Below are 8,865 nucleotides of genomic sequence, written 5' to 3'. Positions count from 1 at the left end.
AGATAAATAAAACTTTATTACAATATTTTAACAAAATTAAATCAGCAAACCATAGGCCTACAGCCGCTTTTTTGTAAATAAGTTTTAGTAAGACTAAGTCCCAGTTCCTGTTTTGAGGACCCCACAGTTTCTTTGGGGAAGAAAAGCCCAAATTAAGTATTTCTTTAATTGTCCATGAGTGTCCTCAGGCAGCAAGCAAGGAGTAAAGGGGGGAATGTTCAAGACAGGAAAGGAAATGCACAGAAATCCAGCTGTATGACACTGCTGTGGGTTTATTGGGGGAAATGAGCGCAAAGTTTGTTGATATAGGAGACACAAGGTCAGCAGCCAGGGGAAGGAGGGGTGGTGAGTGACCAGGTCTCAAAAATCATGGGGACAGATGGGGGATAATGCAGAGCCCACCAAGCCGAGAATGTCCCTTAAAGATTTTGGACTTTCTACCATGGATCTGGTGAACTACCCTCAGGCTGACACTGAAATGGGGGGAAATCAGACACAAACCAGAGAGTCTGTTGTCAGAACTACGTTTAAAACCACAATGGATGTGTTTGGCTGGTTGTCCCAGAGGTACCTGTGGTATTTGCCCCCCTCCAGTGCTTGTCCCCCATCCCGATGCTGAGAGGACTTGGTGTTTGGGAAAGAGTAGAGTCCCAGGGAGGTTTAATCTAGGAGGACTTTCTAGAGAGAAAGTGGAGTTGAGGGCAGAATTTTAAAGGAATCGAGAAGATGGATGGAAGCATTCTGAATGACATGGCGTCTGAAAGATGGAACAATTTTGCTTATCTTCTATGAGAAGTAACTGCTCTCACATACATAAAATGGTTGGCATGTCACAAGGACCCAGTGAAAGATGGATGATGAAGAAGGAGGAGCGAGGAAGAGGAAAAGAAAGAGAGAAATGGACTGAGAAGCAGGAGACCTTGGTTCTAGCCACAGCTGTACCTCTGGTTAGTTACGTGAGACTTTGCGGACATCGCTGCCCCTCTCGATACCTATAGATTATTCAGGCTAAGATTTCCACCTCTGAGAGTCCCTGATCATAATAAACACAGAACAATAATAGCTATTGTTTATTACCACCTACCTCATACCAATCTCTCTCCGAAGTGATAAACATATATAGCATTACATTTGAATTTCACAACAAACTTATTAGTGGTCTCCGTTATTATCCCCATTATGCTGATAAGGAAACAGAGTCTCAGAGAAATAAACTGTCCAAATGGCAGCTCTAGGTAAGTAGGGGCTCTGACTCTGGGCAGGCAGAGAGATGCTGCCTCCTGGAGGCTGTGTCCTCTACAGAGAAGCATTTTCCCACACTGGAATCAGAGTGGGCCATGGCTCCTGAAGACACCAAGGCTACAGGAAGCTGCTCTCCTTCCTTGTTTCACTGCCCAGTTTCTGTGGCAGCACCAACCCATAATTTGAACATCCCCCCACCCCGACCCATGCCTTCCCCTCAGCCCAGTGACTTTCCCTAAAAGCTGTGTCACTCTTAACAGATGACACTCAGGGAAAAGCTCTGTGGTTGAATCACAGTGACCACTTCCTGTTCCTTTCAGGGTCCCCTTCTCTAGGGCCCTCGCTCTGCCGTGCCGTGTTTAGTAATAAAAGCCATGATATCTGTGACCCCTGGGCTGCTTGGAAAGCTTGGTCACTTCTTTTATGTCCTCATCTTACCAGGCTGAGGGCCACCAGCTCTTAACTTCAGCCCCATTCCACAAATCCTGCTATGTAGAGCCCGGAGGAGACCTTGGATGTCCTGGGCTGTGTACGGAGGCAAAGAGACGATCCCCATCCCCTCAGACTGGTGATGTAAGGTTGATGGGGACAGGTGGGTGGATGTTCAAGCCTCAGCCATGAAGTAAGGGAGTAGTCACTGACCCTGTGGGCGCCTCGTGGGCACCCACTCAGGGGGGTATTGTTGTCTCCATGTACATGGGTCAGCACACAGAGTGGAAAGACAAATACAGACTGGGCTCTGTGTCTCAAGGGAAATCCCAGTTCTCTCCTAGTTGCTCAGAAAGGGTTTCCTGGAGGTTGACAAACTGAAACAAATGTTGAGTGTGAAAGCAGAGGAAGTCACGCGATATTTGAGGGGCTGTCCAGAGGAGGAGAGCAGAATCTGGGACCATCTGGACCATTTAGGATCTCGAGAAGTCTTAAGCCTCTAAAGATTATGGTATTTCTTGCCCAAGCCTTACCCTCATGGAGCATACAAAATGAAGCCATCTAAATCCTAAAAACACCCATAAGGAAGTCCAATAAAGTTCTGATTTTTTTCCCCATGATAACCACTTCGGTGCTTTTTTTCTTCTTTTTTCGATACTATCAATTATCAAAGTCCTTTGAAAAAATTTTTTATGCTTTCAAGTGCCTCCACTTTGCTAATTCTATTAGCTCTGTTTGGTCTGTCTGTTGGGTAGATTATCCTGTACTGGGAACAGTGGGTGGTGTCACTGGACCCCACATACCTCCTAATATAGGTTAGATCTCTCTAACCATTTGTGTTGTGTGAGTGCCCCAGGGAGGGAGTCCCTGATCACTGATGTGTTCCCACCCCCACAAAGGCCAGAAGTCCCTATGATGGGGACTTTGAAGAGAAGAATTTCTTTTTCCACTGGGAATGCGAGACCTTGGAGGCTTCGGACCAGCTCTGCAACTACATCTAGAACACCATCTACTGCTACAAGATGGCCCCAGTAGTGGATGGATCAGGACCAAATGGGCAGGATTATGGGGCATCAGTGCCGCCAATCCAAGCACTATGTTCAGTCCTGTTTACATGTACTCCCCGCATTGCTCTAATATGAGCTCCCTGAAAGTCACAACTGCTTTATTAGTTCTTATTTCCCTGGTCCTGGCCCCCAGTTGAATTAATTGCATGACTAGAGTCAGGTGAAAAGAGATGGCGTATTTCTTTTAGGTGGCATATCAATGCACATTCTTTAGACGATAAATAAAATGCCTTCTGATTGTTTAGTGACTTTCCAAAAGGATGCACAGAAAACTGGCCATGGTTTTTGCCTCTGGAAAGGGAGACCAGGGGAGGGAGTTGAGGGTTGGAGGGAGAGTATTGGTCACCTAATGTCATTTTTATCATGTGCATTTATTACTTATATCAACTAAAATAAAAACGTTGGGTTTAAAAGTTTCCAAAATGCTTTCAGCACTTCGATTTAACAGTTGTAATTAAGTACTTGTGTGACACACCTTAGAAGGGGCTCTTAACCATTTACTCAACTTTACAACTTTCAATTTATGATTTCCACCACACTGAAATGTTTATATTCCAGTACAGAGCTCATTAAACACGTCAGGTTAAAAGTGGGCTTGTGATAAGGGCAGCGAGCACACTTTTCTCAAGAGAAGAATAACAAAAATGAGTGTTTCATTTTGGGTACATCAATTGACAGTCACAAATATGACTAGAACTTCCTGGCAAAAGATTACCCTGTATTCACATTTTTTTGAAAAGAAGTGAATCAAAATAATTCTTAGTTGAAATTGGCTATTCCAGACAAGCCTTACACCAAGGGCGAATGAACTGCGAGATCCAACTAAATTCGAAGTTCCCCACAGGCTTTCTCAAGGTCTACAGAGTGGACTTCACTGACACCAAGAAGTCTGCAGCCATCCATGAAAGAGAGGGGATTTCCAATTTCAGGACTAATGCTGGGCCATAGAGCCTCTTGCTGACTCCCCGGCAAAACCCACATTTCCTTCTGCCGTCTGTGTAAACCCAGAGTATCGCTGAAATTCTCTGGACCTCAGTTTCATCAACAGTTAATTAGAAAATTAAATTCCTACACTTTGTTCTGTATTCTGACTATGACGCTAGTTACATGAATCTATAATGCAAAGAACTGCATACTAGAAGAAAAAAGTCAATTTTACTGTATAATAATTTAAAAACAATTTTTTTAAAATTTTGTGCTTTTAGTAAGACACTCCTTACATGGCATTCTTTTAACTGTTTATTCTCTCTGACATCCAGGACAAGATGTAGCTCATAGCAGACATTCAACAAGTTGTATATTTGTGGAGTGAATGAATGAATGAATATTGGAAAGAGCAGAATGCTGATCCCAGGCAGGCACTCAATATTGTTCATTTCTTTCACCTTCTGTTGAGTCATTTCAGATAACAGGACATAGTGCAGATAGATCTTCATAAAACACTAAGGGCTTGCTCAGTTCTCTGCCACTTGGGCAATGTTTGACCTAAGGGGAGAGAAAAGGCAGCTATTGGCAGGGAGAGTGACCTGGCTGATTTCCTATAGCTGTGGATACATTCTATATTGACCAGGTGTCTTCTCTAGCCAAGGACCACGCTAAGTGGTATAGCTACCACGTCCATTTAGACACGTCCCTCTCCTTTCAACGTGGATGATGGAAACTGTGCATTTATCACAAGGCTCTGGGTTAACATATGCTGGAGGAGCACTCTGCTTCTGATATTTACCGTAGCCTCAGCTTATTTTAAATGACCCACTGGGAGCTAGAGTGAAAGAGGCTGGACAGGAAACCAGACAGGGCAGCAAGAGCGTGCCGGCATGGACCCTGGGCCTTCATCCCCCAGTTCTCCCAGCCCTAATCACATCCGGAGGGACCAATTTATTCTAAGTAATCATCGAGAGTGGGAATAATGAAACAGGAAATGAATGTATTCGTTTATAAGGCAATTCCTTGAGTCTGGCAGTGGCAGTGTTATTCTTTCTCCTGAGGATAAGGCAAGTCCAGGCTACTATCCAAGCAGAAGTGTGCTCAGAACATAGAGAGCACAGAGGGACCTGGGAATTCTTTACAAGGAGGCAAGCAGTGTTTTAGAAAGAGGGTGGCCTTAGAGTCTTAAGCATTTGACTTTAAACATTGACCCCAGGACTTATTAACAGTGTGAACTTGGGCAAGTAACTTGAAGTCTCTGGGTCAATTTCCCTAGAAGTATAACGGATACAATAACATCTAATTCATACTGTTTCAAAGTGTGAAAGAGATAACATATGGAAAGATCTGGGCACAAACTAGGTAGCACCAAGTGGTCACTTTTTAAAACTGTTTTTTTATAGAGAACTTTCATTTGCAAAGATAATATGTGCATTATTGACTATGGAAAACACTAATAAACCAAAAGGAAAAAATTAAAACCTCCCATAATTCCATCGTTCAGAAGGAACTGTTGGTAACATTATATTTGTCCTTCCAAGCTTTCTATGTATTATTATTTTTAAAAACAAAAATGAGATCCTACTCCCATGTGGTCTTAAAACCTGCTTCTTTCACTTATGAGTGAGTATTGACATTATCCCATGTCTTTAAACGATCTTCTACAGCATCATATTTTTAAATGTCTGGCATAGTGTCCTAACATATGGCCATACCATCATTTATTTAACTAATTTCATACTGTTCAGCATTTTCACTATTATAAACAAAGCTGAAATGCACATCTTAGCCACTGAACATCTTTTATTATTTCCCTATGAGGAATTTCCTGAAGGAGAATTGTGGCTGATTCTGACAGACAGCCTTCCAAAACTTTTGTGCCCATCTACCAAGTCCAGCAATGTCAATTGTCTTGATGGCAGGTGAACCTCGTTTTCTTCATTTTCTTCTCTCTAGTAGTTATAGTCTGATCACTTTTTCTCCTCTGCTCTAGAAATATTTCCATCCAAATACATAAATTTGGTCTCCCAGCCTCACGAGGCCTCTTCTGCCCCGTCTAGTTCTGGAGACACAAGTTTTGACTATTATCTTTTGCCAGTTTTCAATCCCAGCCACCAAGTCCTGTCTCACAGAGACCGATGATAATTAGATGACTGTTGATCTGTTATTGATTACACGTCCCAAATCTCATCAGCCTTGTTCACAAATCTCATCTAGGGTGAGTTCCTTCCTGAGAAGACTGTCATAGATAGCTAATACCATTTCATTTTCTATAGACACTCCTGGTTTCCACTTCCAAGAATGAGTTTGGCTTCATCTCTAAAGGCAGGGGTGGATGGAGAGGACGTTTTATCTAAGCCAAAAGTAGCAAATTGGGTTCCTGGGACAAACATCAGGAAATGGGGGTTCAGATCAAAGGAAGGGCAGCCATGGGGGAAAGGGGTGTGGCAGAAGCAGAGGGCCTTCTTCCTTGTCTCTTTGGCCCCACATCACTCTAATCTCTGTTTCTATCATCACATTGGCCTCTCTGACTCTCCTGCCTCCTTCTTTCCTGTACAAGGAGCCTTCTGAGTTCATTGGGCCCACCCAGATAATCCAGGATAATCTCCCCATCTGAAAATCCTTAACTTAATCATACCGGCAAAGTCCTTTTTGCCATGTAAGGTCACATAATCATAGGTTCTGGGGATCAGGACTTGGACATATTTGGGGTCATTATTCTGTCCACCTCATCTGGCAAGCCACTTTCCCTCTCTGGCCTCAAACTGTGAATCTTTGACAGAAAGCTCTCCAGGGTCGCTTCTAAGTTTGGCTAGTGGGAATATTTTAAAATGTGAAATGTAGGACTGAGGGGTAGGAACTACACTGAATTTCTCCCTGATTTCCCTAATTCTCTTTCTGGGACTCCATCCTCTCCCCTGAATGCTACCGATGTCATCTGTACTTATATGTCTATTGATTGGACCAGCCCACACAGAGCGCTTATTACCTGCCAGACTATTCTAAGCACTTCACAGCTATGAAATCATTTAACCTTCATAAAAACCCAGTGAACGAATCGGAGTGACAACCCCTATTTTCAACAGAGAGGTTGAAAAACTTGGAAAAGATTGCAGAGCAGCAGGGCTAAGGCCTAACCTCAGCTGTCTGACTGTAAAGTCTGTACACTTAACCATTGGTGGCCCAGCCTCTCCTCAAAACCTTTGACCCGGTCACACAGCCATTGTTTAAGTCTCTTCCAGACTGTGAGTAAGTCAAGAGCAGGAGTCTTGTCTAATTCTGTGAATTCCAGCTCTGATACACGCCTGGAACACAAACGAATGAATGAATGGTGAATGGTAAATAGTGAATGGATGAATGAGTAATGAATGAGTGAATGAATAAATATGGGCATTATTTTTTATTTACCTGAGAATTTTTTGCAGATCAGACCCTTGGTGGCAAGACATAATAACAACCATTAAATGGGACACTTCAAAAGAGAGTGTGATCCTCATGCCACAAGGTAGGTTGCTGTTATTATTCTCATTTTACAGACAAGTAAATTGCAGCAGAAAGAAGGTCAGTAACTTGCCCAAGGCCAGGAACTGAATTTGAGTTGAGATTTTCTTGACTTCCATGTTTGCATCACAAAGGTTAGCATGAACTCCCCAAGGCCTGCGTGCTTAAAGTTTGGCCCAGGTATAACTCTAGACACCCAAAGAGAAGGAAGGAAGCAAAGGAACATTTTATTGGGCGACTACTACATGGCAGGAGTTGGGCGAGATGATCTCTGAGCTCCAACTCAGCTTACTTTTTTAAAGCCGGCACTGTGTGCTCATTGCATGTCAGGCGCTATGCTAAGAACTTCACATACGTTATGTAATTACATCCTCATGACACCCTCCTGGTGCTACTATTATTTCCATTTTAGAAATGGGGAAACTGGGGCTTAGACATACAGATATTGTCCAAGGTTACACAGTTCCCACAAGGCCCAACCTGAGTTTTAACTGAGGCTTTTTTAATTCTTAGCCAACTCTTATGCATACCCTATGCTGCCTCCAGTTACCCCAGACAGCCTTTGGAGTGAGAACATCCTGTGTTCCTACAGAAATCGGAACAATGCTGGAGTAGACGTGGGATGAGTTCCTTAATGTGTGGGCCCCTTTTCCTTTGGATTTCAAAGACTCGCTTTGGTGAAGTTCTGTTAGAGTCAAAAGGTGACATCCTTCCATGGACTACTGGCCAAGGCTCAGAGTCCAGCCCTGGCACCTCAAGGGCTTGGCCGTTTGCTCTGATCTTGTTATCAAGGCAACTCTAGATGGCTCTGTGGCTCCGTAGTTATTCAACCTCTTGCTTCCTTGTCTTCCCACATTTTCAGGAGAATACTGGAGAGATGGCAGCTCCAAGTGGCCCACTTGTCAAGGATTGAGGCAATACTGGCCTGAAATAAAAACAGTTTCCAGGACCTTCAAGGCCTCAGACAGAAAGAGCTATATTCTCTAAACACTGAGAGCGGAAGCTGTCTGTCTCATTCATAGCTGTGCCCCAGAGCCTTATGTGGGGCCTGGAACAAAACAGGTGCTCAGTAAATGTTGAATGAATGAACTCATTATGGAAAGGGGCTCCCTAATCACCAGGAAACTGGGGTAGAGCAATGGGTTCATACTTGTAGTGGTAACCCATTATAAAAGTACATGTGTGTGAACACGTCTGTTTGCCCCAAAGCGAAGGCTCAACAGCCCGTGTGATATGCTGGCCCATGTCCTTCCACTTCTTTTCTCTACCTCTTGTGAGCTGGAGCTGTCAATGCAGACGGTTCCTGCATAGCTAACCCAGGCTTCTGGACTGAAAGATCTCCCTTCTTTCTCTCCCTCTCCCTCTCTCCACCAGCCCCTCTCTCTCTTTCTCTCTCTCTCTCTCCGTACAATACACATAATACAAAATTTACCATCTTTGCTATTTTTAAATGTACAGTTCAATAGCATTATGTAGGTAGATTCATACTGTTGTGCAACCAATCTCCAGAACTCTTCATCTTGCAAAACTGACTCTTAAGCCTTGTGTTGTCCTACCTTCACCTATTTTCTTGGATTTTAGCTATAAATACATAGACAGTGGGTTTTGAACTCTTTAGTAAGTCTTAGTGTGGTACGGGACAGTACTGGTGCTCAATAAATGTTCTCTGGGTAATTGATTTGGCTGCGTTTAATTTTTT

The sequence above is a fragment of the Pteropus vampyrus genome, unplaced genomic scaffold, assembly GCF_000151845.1.
Source record: "Pteropus vampyrus isolate Shadow unplaced genomic scaffold, Pvam_2.0 Scaffold89, whole genome shotgun sequence".
NCBI classification, from domain to species: domain Eukaryota; kingdom Metazoa; phylum Chordata; class Mammalia; order Chiroptera; family Pteropodidae; genus Pteropus; species Pteropus vampyrus.
This window is presented reverse-complemented; position numbering follows the sequence as displayed.